Here is a 10,199-nt window from a genome sequence, read left to right on the forward strand (position 1 = left end):
TTTAGATAAGACAGAAAAATCTCATCCAGGAGATGAGAGTAGACAGGGATGCAACCATTCCTTCTCCTTAGCACTCAGAATATTCAATAGAATATACTCATATGTACAGACCTACATACACATGTCTACACACACACATCACATACAACATTCTAAGTCATGGGCTTACTATTCAGGCTGCATTAATAGGACACATGACATATGGAAGAAGTCTGCACTGTTCTCAATGATCATGATGATTCCTTGACTTCTGGACCTTTCTTAACAGTAATGGTGATATAGACTTCTGCATTCCCACAAGTTTTCTACCATTCTGCAGAACTCCAGACAGAGTCACTTATATACATACATAGCCTGCCCATTTGTTTTTAGTAGGTGAAGTAATCAGGATAAAATGTTTCTAATATAAATATGACCTTTGTTATTAAATTTCATAGTTTTATTAAATCTATTAGGGATCGGTTACATCCATGGGTTCCACCTACCGTAGCAGTGATTGTTCTGACAACTGAAGTCATGTACTTGATAGCCTGGCTTGGTCCATTTGGGCCACGACAGCAGAAATCCAGTGATAGGGTGGCTTATGAACAGAAGTCTCATGCCTCTGGTGACTGGACGTTCCAGACACAAGCAGACTCAGTATCTGGAGGAGGAGCGGCTGGAGTTATGTGCTCCCATTCTCACGCTGAGTCCTCATGTGGGGATGGTGCGTTCTCTTGGTGTCGCTGAGGAGAGCATTCATCTCATTTATAAGGGCTCTTCCACAATGACCTAACCACACATTCAAAACTTCATACCCCTAATATTGTCATAGTAGAGGTTACCATTTCACAGTCAGACCACAACAGTCTCTCCTCAACCTGTGCTCCTAACCCTCCCTGTGAGATCTGTCATTTGTTTCTCTGGAATTTCTTTCTTCATATATTTTTTATTGTGATTAACAGAAGGGTTACATTATATTCACCAGATAGAAGGGGCATTACTTCACAAACATTGATACCCTTTCTCATGTCATGGTTCCCATTTCCCTCTCCCTACCCCCTCTGCTCATGTTGTTCTCATTTGTTTTGCACTTAATTTTCTTTTCCTTTGTTAATCTGCTAGATATAGGAAAGGTACATTGAAGGATAGGGGAGGTATCACTCATTCTTGTTCCACTTTACTTTGTAATGATCATTTTGGGTGTAAGCCCCCTCAAATCCTTTGTGGAATAAATAACATGCAAAAAAAGTCCTATCTAATATCGCATAAAAATGATAAGTATTTTGTTTTCCAAATGAGAAAACGGAATTAATGGCACACATTTGTTTGTGTACCATTCAAATGATTTAAGTCAGAGAATTGAGTTTTTCTTTAAAATCTATGTAACGTGTACTAATGAATCTCCTTTTCATATACAGATTCTGTAGTTCTGTAATAAACTGTACCTGATAAATTTCCTGTGTACTAACAGTCCAACAGCACAACCAACAAGGATAAATCCCAAATTCAGAATAATGTGTTATTATTGTAGAGAGAAAAGCACACAGGATAAGTAAATAAGAAAGGCCCTATGCAGAACTTTATTCTTCTTTCAGTTCCTTCTTTGTTTTCTTGTATTGAGGTTTGAATTCCAGGCCTTGTCCTTACTCAGGTGGTTGCTTCCTGTGGCTAGTGCTCCACCCCTTGAGCTATGCTTTCTCCATTCCAGCTCTCTGTGGGAGCCTGTGGACTTTGCTGCCTGGGATTAGGTAATTTAGGGACAACAACAACAACAACAAAAAGATTATTTCACAGGATTTTGTTTTTTTTAGCTAGGAAGACAATGCTATATGATTGCATGGTCCTGGGGCTTAAACTCAAGGCCTGAGCACTGTCCTTGGGCTTTCTCAAGGCTAATGCTTTACCACTTAAGCAATAGTACCACTTGTGGCTTTTTTTCCCTGTATTTGTGGTATCAAGGAATTAAACCTAAGTGCTAAGTGAGCACTCTACTATTAGGCCACACTCCCTGCCTATTTTTTCCATTTTTTTAACATCCACAGAGAGATACTAGTTTGCTATTAATTTAAGAATATATGATGGCTTGCTGGGCGCAATAGCTTACACCTGTAATCCTAGCTACTCAGGAGGCTGAGATCTGAGGATCAAGGTTCAAAGCCAACCCAGGCACTAAAGATTCTTATCTCCAATTAACCAGTAGAAAATTGGAAGTGGCACTGTGGCTCAAGGGGTAAGGTGGTAGCCTCAAGCTGAAGAGCTCAGGGACAGCTCCCAGGTCTAGAGTTCAAGCCCTATGACCAAGGAAAGGCTACATATATATGTATGTATATATATATACACACACACACACATATACCTGACAGCTCCTCTGGAATTCCATAAGTAGAAATTTTCTTGTTCCCTTATGCAATTTTGTCATGGATGTGATTATGAAAAAGGTATATCACAAGGGGTAACAAACAGATTCCTCTTAGAGAAAAAGTTAATAAATCTTTCAACAACACTCTGAAATTTCTTTTATATAAAAGACTCCCATCTGAAAACAATTGAATTTTTTTCCTAAAAGAAATCTGTAAATGCTTTCTTACCTTATTGGGTGATGGAATATATTTAGAAATTGCTAAAGTAAGACTAACTTTAAGACAAAGAAAATGTGCAAAGCTCAATTCTTTTGCAATATGTTCTTAAGGTGGTACCTAGAAGCTGACAGTGGCTTCCACACATACATCTGGAGAGTGTTTATAAGGATTAAGACAAGATGTCAGGCGTAGTATTTGGTTTTTAATGTGCTATAGGTTAGTAATAACATTACATGCCTGCTCTATCCTGTGGTTACATAATTCACATAGCAGTGGAAAGAAAAATAGACTGCAGTGCCTAATGTAAAGATATAAAAATGTTGCTGTCATTCCAAGGAAAATCAATTTCTTAGTCTGTTTGTACTGTTTGCACAGAATAACAGAGATGGATAATAATACAATTTATAACAGACTGGGTAATATCACCAGAAAAGATTAAAGTCTTACAATTCTAAAAGCTTAGATATGAAGGGCTAGGCCAGTGAGGTGTTTTTGTAGCCACGACAGAAGGCAGAAGGGAAGGACAGGATAAGGATTTAAACTTGCATTTACAGCAACTCTATCTTTCTAGCGATTACTAGCTCACTCCATGCCAAAGACATCAATTAGTTCATAAAGCTCTTGCAGAATAAGAACTTTGGGGACCATCTAGCACTTAACAAATGCCATCGTCCATCTTCCCCTGAGCATAATGGAGGAATGAAGCCCTTGACTATGGTTTGTGTCTGTGGGGGAGCAGGAAGCCTGACTCGGAGGCCTGGTCCTAAGGTAGAGGATCACAGACATGCCATTCCTGTCAGGTGGGTTCCTTGGAACAGGACGCGGTCAAGTGAGGCAGAGGGGTTTCCAGGGGCCATGGCAGCTTCCCAAAAGGAACGCAGAAATGTGTGAATGAAAGCAGGCATGCTTTCTTTATTCTAAACTTTGTAATAAACGCATTCCTTCCACTTGTTTGTCTCCTATTTTTGTGGCCCATGCCTCAGAGATTAGACTTGTAAGTGCTTAAGTCTCTCTCCTGATACCAAAGTGGGGAGGAATCTGCCTGCCCCAGCCTTTCTCACCTTTTCATTTCTTTTGCAGTCTGCAGATCTCGTGACTCATCAAGGCCATAGCTATTTTCCCAGAGAATGGAAATCCCCAGGTCAATCTCCAGCGCTTGAGTGGGTTGCATCTCTTGTATCAGCTCCTTGGGCATAAACAGATGTTTTTAGAACCTCGCCCTGTTTACAAGTACTGACCACTCCAACGCAGTGATGTGCGATGGTTTTAAAGCTCACAGGATGGAGTTGTGGGAGCGACTTTTCTCTGAGGACTTGGGCAGGGTAACTCAACATCTGGGGTAGCATGACAGTGATTGTGGAGCATCATCTAGAAGTCTTCAAGCTCATATCTAGAGATAGATTGCAGGTGGCTGACTCTACTGAGTGGGAATTCAACTGGTGTCCTAAGCCAGAACACCTACACAGTTCAAAGCCATCCCACACAGGAAAGTCCAGGGGAGTCTTGTCTCTAGTTGGTTCCCAGAGAACTGGAAGTGGAGCTGTAGCTCAAAGTGGTAAAGTGCTTGTCTCGAGTAAAAGAGCTCAGGGACAGCACCCAGACCTTGAGTTCAAGCTTCATGTCAGAAAAAAAAGAGTTAGAAAACTATTTTCAAGAATCACAAGTTAAGCACAAAATTATTATAATTACTCTTATCTTGGCCAAGAGGCAAAACCAGAAACCCAGGCAAGCAAAAATAAAGTGGGAGCTCTGGCAAGCCATCTCTAAATTGCCTCTACTATTGTTTCTGTTAAGGCAATGATCTAGCAAACTTAGAAAACAAAGGAATCTTCATCCTGGACAGGAAATGAGGAAAATTCTTTTATTGTTCATTACTTCAGAGACAGCAAAACCCACAGTGAAACTCAGTGAGAAGAGAGCAGGTGCAGAAAATCACCAGGGGCAACCATGCACAGATAGTGGCCATGATTAATTAATTAATGCTATTTTTTCTGCCATTATGTTTAACTTCCATAAATAAACATTATACCCACCAGCTACATTTAAAATTCACTTGTCTTTTGTGGGTTAAATCGTGTTTCCCAGAAGGACATGAGGCCCTAATCCCTAGTACTAAATCTTATTTGAAAATAAGGTCTTTATAGAAGTAATTAATAAGAGGTCAAGATGTGGTCATTGTGAAACCATCAAGTGACCAGTATCCTTACAAGAGGAACGACTCAGAGAGAAGAACATGGGAATCTGGCATGATGAATGAGTCACAAAGGAAACTGGTCTAATCTGAAAGCTAAGTAATGTCAAGGGCAGCCATCTCCCCGAGAAGCAGGCAGAGACCAGATTTCTTCAAAGCCTCCAGAAGGAACCAGTCCTGCAGACCCTTTCACACCAGATTCCATCCTCTAGGTACATGAGTCAACAGTTCCTTGTATGCTGACCTCCTGAATTCCAAGTACTAGTGGACATTTGACCACTGGTGGGGGTTATGCCTCATCCCTCCCTCTTATTTCTCCTCTTCTGCTTATCTAGTTATGTCAGTATAATTGTGCAGATGCTCCCTCTGCTGTTAGCTGGAACACTGTGTATATTCCACACAATCTTAGTTCTTTCTGCGTGATTTGAGCTCCTTGTGCTAAAAGGCCAGTTAGCAAAGAAAGTGTGGCTATGTTGTGTAGCAAGTTACCTGTTTCTACTAGAGGTTGTGACTCCAGAACTCTCTGGTAGGACAGAGCTGGCGTACGCTGCCGATGAAGAGATTTCCCCCATCCTACTCTGAGCTGCTAGAGCTCTTCCCTAAGACAGAGCCTCACTGAGTTATTAGAACAAGAATCAAGCTGAGCCAGGAGCAAACCTTCAGGTTTTGTTTAGAAGCAGAACATTTAATACTCAGTAGATGACTACACATGGTGTAAATCACTAAAATAAAAGCATACCAGGAACTGAGGACAAATATGGTTAGAACTATTACATCAAGAATAGTATAAATCAAACTTTAGCCCCCCAAAAAAGTAAACCAAAAAACCAACACTAGGTAGGGAAAGGTCAATGGTCAAAGGGTAGATGAATGAAGAGAAAAGGGGGAGAATGCAGACAAGAATAGCCAATGCATATCCTACAAAATTAAGAAAAGTGACAGAAGGAGTAGGTTCAGGAGGAATGGTTGAGAATGTTGAAGGGGTGACACTAATTAAGATATATTGTATTCATAAATTGTTTTGTCAGATAACAATGAAAAATTTAAAAAGTGGATTCTGTAAGATGTATTCTTAATTTATAATATTAGGACTCCACAGCCAGATATATTAAAAAGTTTAGCCATGATGCTACAAAAGCACACTTTAAAGCATAATAGTATTATGCTAGCTAATATACAGTATTAACTCACTGTCATATTGGAGATAAAGTTTTGCCTTTCCCAGAGCTCCTCTGAAGCTCAATATTTAGGATTATCCTAACCACTTTTGAAGGACAAATGGAAAATTCACACGTTCAAGAAGCACTTGGAAACAGAGGCAGTAAGATGTGATAAAGATTCAGATGTTTAATGACATTAAGTTTAGGGAATTGTCATAAATGATATCCACTAGGGAATTTTGTATTCATGGTCTTTAGAATTGTTATTCTCTGTATTTATTTGGAAGCATGTTCTCAAAAGTCTTTTAAAAAATTCCTCTTAATCTAAATAATATATGACATCATTCTATGAAAGACCTTATTTCTGGCATGAAATGTTTGGTACTGTAAGGAAGAAGGTATATGATTCCAGCAAGGCCAGGACAGACCTGTATTACCGTCCACTGCCACAAGGTGTCGCTCCACAGAAACACACCGAGGATGAGACGTCCTGCAGAAGCAAGCTGGAGACAGACTTTACATACGAAAATACTGGATTGGAACGGAAGGACAGCACAGATCTTACAACACAAAGCAGTTTTAATTAACACGAAGCATGTATCCTGGAGCTCACAAATCACTTACCAAGAAATTCTTGGGCAGTTTGGGGAGGAGAACTGGTAAAAAGTGTGAGCAGAGGAGAAAATCCATTCTTCTGTGTGCCCCCAGCTTACTTGCCAAATTCGCCTTCTCAACAAACAAGGTGTACAATGAAGGATCCATGCTTACATACAAAGAGTGAAATTTAAGAACTTCAAAGACCGGAAACTTACAGAAACTTATTTCAGATCAGTAAGACTCTCTCTCTTTCTTTTTTGTTTTGGTTATAGATCACCTGTAAAGAAAAAAGGAGCAGAAGGGCATCCGTCCTTAAACAATAAGAATGTGGGACTGGGGGTATGGCCTAGTGGTAGAGTGCCTGCCTAACTCACATGAGTCCCAGGGTTCTACTCTTCAGTAACACATGCACAGAAAAAGCCGGAAGGGCTGTTGTGGCTCACGCAGTAGAGTGCCAACCTTGAAGATCAGGGACTGTGAACAGGCCTTGAGTTCAAGCCTCAGGACTGTAAAAAATAAATAAAATAAAATAAAATAAAAATATTTGAGGAAAGAAGGAAGAGTATGATTTTAGGAATTTCAGGAAAAAATTGTTACATAAACATACTGTTGCATGCACAAACACAAGTGTGTGTGTGTGTGTGTGAAATATGGGGCTTCATGAAATGCTTCTACATGAAGAATTATTTTATTATCATCCATGAAACAAGTTTTAAAAAGTTATGCTGCAAGAGGTGGGAAAGAAGCGTGATCTAAATGATATCTTAAAGTACTTTGTGGCCTAAAATACAAAATATTAAAGAAATACTATTAAAAAAACTGTCCAAATTTTAGAAAATAGCAGGTTGAAAAAGGAGAAGTAAAAAGAACTATTCATACCATTCACCCACTTTGTCTTCTTCTTTCTAAGTTGTAGAAAATAAACCGGGGAATGTTTACAGAATGGTGACTAAAACTATCAAGTATTTCCTATAAGAAATGCATTTAAATGGTTGTAGTCCTTAGCCTGAAAAAGATTCTGAAAAGGTTGACATTTACCAAAGCATGAAAGGAATGAATATGGCTACTCACTTTCAGAATATTGAATGAAGAAGCGGTGCTTTAAATCTGAAATAGATTTCAAATCGTGACATTTAAATCACTATACATAAACCCTTGGCATTTATGGATTGCTATTTGTGGTTTAAATATACGAGATGCATAAAGTTTCTCCCTAGGCAAGGTGATGACAAGAATTCCTTGCTTCTGTCATACTGTGGCATTTAAAATACTCTGTATCATGGTGAGTGGAAAATGTAATTAAGGTTTGGAAATTACACACACACACACACACACACACACACACACACACACACACACATTCTGTTGAGGCTAATCTCTATGTACCAATGGTCACTGAAGTATTTACAGGAAAGCACTTCTTTAGCCCTGTGTGTTTTCAGCATTAGCTCTCTCCCATCACCTGTATGTCTCTTCAGGCCAAAAATCAAATTCCCTGGAGGGCAGCCGACTCTTCTGAGGTTCCCAGAAGACAGGCTTACATTTGCTTCTATAGCAACCATTGCTCTTTCCTCTGACATTTTAAGCTTAGCAGTGTAGGTTTACTTGAAAAATATTATGCTATACGATTTCAGATCTCAGAAGTCTTGCTTAGGGGGCTTCACTCTGTCCATTCTAAATCTCTGAAAGATCTCATTTCTCTATTTGCATATTTATCTTCCAAATCTTAGTCTTTAACAACTCGGAAGCTCTGGACTCCAGTGGACAGTGTCATTCTTACTCTCCCCAAGCTGAGATCCCAAACCACTTCCCAACTGATAGAAGGATGTGTGCTTTTTCCCAGCAAAATTTACCAGAAAGTATTATACTCATGCAACCAAGTACAATATGTCAATTTTAAATAAATAAATTGCTGAGTTGCTCAGACAAGCCTCTTTGGTGAATTTTGAATTTGGGAAGGTTCTTGGTGATTTTCTAAATTCCAGTGTACTCATCCATAAGGAATGGCTGCTGGTTCAAAATAATAGAGCAGTGGATGAGGAGGCTGCTCACACATGGCCGGCCCAATGCAAATACGCACATACTATTCAAGTCAAATGGGGAAGAACTGAGCCTGCAAGGGTTCAGACAGGGTTTTAAACAAGAGCCTCAACTATATCACAAATCCATAAATAGACTTTCCCTAGTGAAACCTATATTTTCAGTGTCTCTTTTAAAGAGCTTCCCCTTGCTGACAGTCACAGTGTCATTTCTTTCCTGTCAGCTCTTCTGACAACTGCTAGAAAATAGCCAGAAGAGCTTAGAGAGAATTCTGTTATATCAGAGGGAGTTGTGATTCACATTCTCTTTCTGATGGAAAACGACTTGAACTGGAAACATTCAGCTATTTCCATCTTAGACCAGTCCAGGCTGTCTACCTCCAAGTCCCCTCTCCTTCCTTCCCCTCCCCGCTGAACAAATACACCTTGTGGTCTTGGAAGACAGCATGAAAGCCAGGCCACATCTTAAGTCTGATGCCCCTGGTGGACACAGAAGCTGCTGAAACCTTGAAACCCCCCACTCAAGGTAAGATGGTTCTCCCACCCAGCCATCTCACCCAGGTCTGCCTCACACTGCCTGACCTCATTTTTTTTTTTTTTTTTTTTTTTTTTTTGCCTAATACTTAAAGGGGCAGTGCTTGTAAGGTGGTAGCGCCACTGTTTGTCCAGCTGGACTGAAGGAGACTTTGTTGCCATTCTGTTGGTGTATAGAGTTTGCCTTAAAGCTCTTTTCTTTATGCTCCTGATATATTTCCTTACTCTTTCCTCAGCTTCCCTTCTCCTCTTAAATATTGTTCTTAGGCTGTTTTGTTTTTTCTTTGGTCGTAGGGTTTGAACTCTGGACCTGGGTGTTTTTCCCTGAGCTCTTAAGCTCAAGGATATGCTCTACCACTTGAGCCATAGCAACACTTCCAAATATTGTTCTTAGTAAAGCATCATCTTACTTGTAATGCTGAAACTGTGGTCTCATTTTCTGGCCCCGTGGGAGTTCTTGTGAGGGTTCTCTTATGCTTTCAAACTCACCTCCCTTTCTCTCCTTCACTGCCTGAGGCTGAGGCTACCTGGCTAGCTGGATCCCTTGCTGATCTGTTTTTAGTTCAGTTATTCTAGAGGAGTCACCTATGAGACTAAAACTGAGTGTTTAGCCTATGACACTCAGAGGTCTCCCCAGGAATTACAGCTTTGGGTACTATTTTCCTTGTGAACTGTGTTTCTTCCTTTTGTCCCTAAGTTATGTCAGTCCATGAGAGGTTTCTGGTCTGAGAAGAAGGAAACTCTACTCCTAAAAAGTTGATGTTAAATCAGTACTGTTCCCCGGACAGTAGGCTATAATTGACATGATAGGGACATCTCAAAATTTCAGATCTGTAATGAGGAGCTCTGCCAGCCATGACATCCTGAAACATTTAAGAGAACCTAAAAATGAGAGAGAGAAGCTGTTGTGTTAGCTGTCATCAGCTGAAGATTACAAAAGAAAACTGACTTGGATCTAGTCTTTTTTTTTTAATTTTTTATTATATGGAACGCTTCACGAATTTGCGTGTCATCCTTGCGCAGGGGTCATGCTAATCTTCTCTGTATCATTCCAATTTTAGTATATGTGCTGCTGAAGCGAGCATTGGATCTAGTCTTACAAAAAAAAAAAAAAGGA

The 10,199-nt window shown here is 39.9% G+C and overlaps 1 protein-coding gene and 1 non-coding gene across 2 annotated transcripts in view; both read right to left on the reverse strand.

The window, feature by feature from the left end:
• Window positions 1-3,673, reverse strand: part of Ccdc102b (coiled-coil domain containing 102B) — a 140,578-nt gene extending 136,905 nt beyond the window's left edge. Inside the window, exons 1-2 of the mRNA XM_090353530.1 lie at window positions 3,623-3,673; window positions 486-725 (exon numbers count right to left, since the gene is read on the reverse strand). The gene's annotated coding sequence lies outside the window, so the exon portion shown is untranslated. The remainder of the gene's footprint in view (window positions 1-485; window positions 726-3,622) is intronic.
• A 6,387-nt stretch (window positions 3,674-10,060) lies between these two features.
• On the reverse strand, window positions 10,061-10,167 carry LOC150049578 (U6 spliceosomal RNA). Its single transcript, XR_016538912.1, has one exon. It is a non-coding gene; the product is annotated as a U6 spliceosomal RNA (small nuclear RNA).
• Window positions 10,168-10,199: the final 32 nt, after the last annotated feature.

This window comes from Megascapheus bottae, chromosome 19, assembly GCF_031878675.1.
Source record: "Megascapheus bottae isolate mThoBot1 chromosome 19, mThoBot2.hap1, whole genome shotgun sequence".
NCBI lineage: Eukaryota > Metazoa > Chordata > Mammalia > Rodentia > Geomyidae > Megascapheus > Megascapheus bottae.